The sequence below is a fragment of the Lycium ferocissimum genome, chromosome 3, assembly GCF_029784015.1.
Source record: "Lycium ferocissimum isolate CSIRO_LF1 chromosome 3, AGI_CSIRO_Lferr_CH_V1, whole genome shotgun sequence".
In the NCBI taxonomy this organism is placed as follows: domain Eukaryota; kingdom Viridiplantae; phylum Streptophyta; class Magnoliopsida; order Solanales; family Solanaceae; genus Lycium; species Lycium ferocissimum.
Window position 1 is genome coordinate 52,718,019 of NC_081344.1, and position 3,351 is coordinate 52,721,369.

A 3,351-nucleotide genomic window follows, 5' to 3' on the forward strand; every position below is an offset into this window, starting at 1 on the left:
CTTTTCCCTTGAGCATGATCAGAATTTGCAACAAGGAAAGGTTTTCTTGCTCCAACAATCATACCATGTTGAAGAGGACCTTTGAATTGGTAGGAATATAGGAGAAATAATTTTTTGGACAAGATTTCAAAGGGTTTGTCTTCCTCCCTCTTGGCCGAACGGCCTAAAGTTTGTTTTCTTCCATGTTTTTCCTTGAATTTTCTAGAAATGAAATGTGATGGAAATATAGAACTTGGTCATCCATATATATATATATATAACAATAGAAATGTGCGCACTTGACCATGCACATGCCTCATTTTTCTTCCAAATTTTTCTAGAGTTTTCTCTTTTTCTTGAAAATAAATGATGACTTAGTTGTTGACTTGGTCATCCCTTGGCCTTTTCTTGATCATTGTGAAATTCCCGTTTTGCCCTCGACTTTCCTCAATATTACCTTTTACCCTTAGCCTTTCTCAATATTTCCATGCTTTCCGATGTTCATAAATAATATTCCTAACAACTCGTACACTAAAATTATTTTAACACGATAGTCTTGTCCTTAACTCACCATTGACTCGGACTATCCAAATGTCCAAAATGCGAGGGTAACACCAACAAGACTAAGAAGGGAAAACACACAAGAATGGTGGAGGAAATTGGGTACTTTAAGATCCAAGGTAAGATAATTCAAACGGGATCCAAGGTGAAGGAGAGGTGCAACCCGGATTCTTCCCAAAGAGAAATGCTACTAACAAATCTAATTTCCAATGATGAAGTCCTTCTTTTGAAATATTAGATCGCTTAATACTCGGAAGGCTTTTACAGTTCAAATCGCACAAAATCATAAGTTTGTCCTCATAGCTTTATTAGAGCCCTTTCAACAATCAAGGCAAATTGATAGATATAAGAGAAGATTGGGTATGCAGTTTGCTAATCATAATTGTAATAACAAGATTTGGTATTTTTGTTCTTTGGAATTGATGTGGAAGTATTAAGGGACACTGAGCAACAGGTGACTATTAAGCTTCTATTTCAGGAGAGTGGTAAGCAACTAATCTCCACATACCACTCTCCACAGCGGTTTATACAAAGTGTGATTCTACTGTAAGATTAGAGTTTTCGGATAGTATATATTCCTTGGCAAGTTCTATGAATTTACCATGGATGGTTGGTGGGGACTTTAATGTTATTTTGAATTAACAGGAAAAAATAGGTGGTCTACCTGTTTACCCATCAAAATATGAAGACTTTGCTTTTTGTGTCAATTCTTGGAACTAGCCGTTGCATTTAGAAGAAGTCCTTTTACTTGGTGGAATGGAAGAGTCAAGTAAGATTGTATATTCAAAAGATTGGATAAGATTCTAGTTAATCACAAAGTATCGGATCGGTTTACTAACTTGAGCATGAAGCATCTATCAAGAACGAGGCTCGGATCATGCTCCACTAAAGAGAATAATGATGTTCAGGGAGCACAGTCGAATTCCAAAAGGTATCTCGCATTTTGAAGAAGAGTTTTGGAGACAAAAAAGCGTGCATCCAATGGCATTCAAAATGGGAGATAGGAATACAAGATATTTTCATAGTCTTGTAAAAGGAAGAAGAAAGAGGTTGTTTCTTACAAGAATACAAAATGCAGATGGTGAATGGGCGGACAATTTGGATGATATTGCTACTGAAGCTATTTCATTTTATGAGAATCAATTTTCTCAGGAAAGTGGTGTAGTTGACTCAAATTTACTGAATCACATTCTTGAGAGAATTTCAGAGGATCAAAATAAATTCTTGTGTGCTAAACCAACTCTTGAAGAGGTTAAAATGTTGTTGTTGCATTATCAGGTGATAGTGCTTGTGGACCTGATCGTTTTTCTGGAGTTTTTTTTATCAAAGGTCTTTGGAATATTGTTGGTGTTGATGTGTATAATGTGATCAGTAGCTTCTATGAGGGACAAAGTCTACTAAAGTCAGTAACTCATACAAACTTGGTCCTCTTTCCTAAGAAAGAAATAATCAACACTTTCTCAGACTTGAGACCAATCAGCCTCAGCAATTTCATAAACAAGATTATTTCCAGACTATTACATGACAAGCTAGTAGGTGATCTTACCATCTTCTAATATCCCAAATCAGTCCGGATTTGTGAAAGTAGAAATATCATTGAAAATGTGCTGCTACTCAAGAATTGGTAGTCGATATCGAAAAAGAGGGAAACTCGCTAATGTTATCATTAACCTGGATATGGCAAAGGCTTATGATAGACTTTCTTGGAGATTCCTTGTTCAAGTTCTTAGAAAGATGGGATTTGCAGAAGTGTATGTAGACATGGTATGGAGATTGATTGCTACTAACTGGTATTCCATTCTCATTAATGGACAATCTTTGGTTTTTTTCCACTTTACAAAGAGGGGTCAAACGAGGAGATCCCTCTATCTCTTGCTCTTTTTATCCCCAAATTTCGCCGAGGTATTGTCTATGGCTCTTAATTCATTATTTCAAAAAAAGACGACCGGAGGGATATCGAATGCCAAGCCGGAGTGCAAACTTGAATCATCTATCATACAGATGACACTATCATATTTGCATCGGCGAGATAAAGCATCATGGAGATGATTATGTCCATTTTGCATGATTATGAGAGAAACTGGACAAAATTAATGCGCATAAAGAGCATTTTTTATACGCATAAGAAGGTGGCTAATGTCTTGGCCGAATCGAAGGTACAACAAATAACGAGGTTCCAACAAAGGTGACTTCCCATTTACTTGCATTTGGGATGTCTATCTTTCATGTAGAAGAAGGCGTGTTGTTCTATGAAGATATGATGAAGAAAGTGAAGGACATGTTGCAGGCTTGGAGAGGTAAACTACTGTCATTTGGAGGGAAAGTTGTGTTGATTTCAAGTGTTTTACAAAGCATCCCCATTTATTTAATGTCTGCTATGGTGCCTCCAAAAGGTGTCATTAAAGATCTACATAAATTATTCAATAGATTATTTTGGCAAACTAAGGAAGAAGGAAGAAGCAAGCACTGGTCGGCATGGGAAAATGTATGTTATCCAAAGAATGAAGGAGGGTTGGGCTTCAGATCTTTATGTGATATATCCAAAGCATTGTTTGCTAAACTTTGGTGGAGATTCAGGATAAGCAGTACACTTTGGTCCAACTTCATGTGGAACAAATATTGTAAGAGGTTTAGGCTAACTGTGGTTCAGTAGAAAGGGGGATCTGAGACTTGGAAAATGATGCTTCAAGCTAGAGATGAAATGGAACATGGTATTTGGTGGGAACCTAAGAATGGATCTTCTTCAATCTGGTTTGATAATTGGTCTAAACTAGGTGCTTTGCATGATCTGTTACCTATTCATTATCAGAA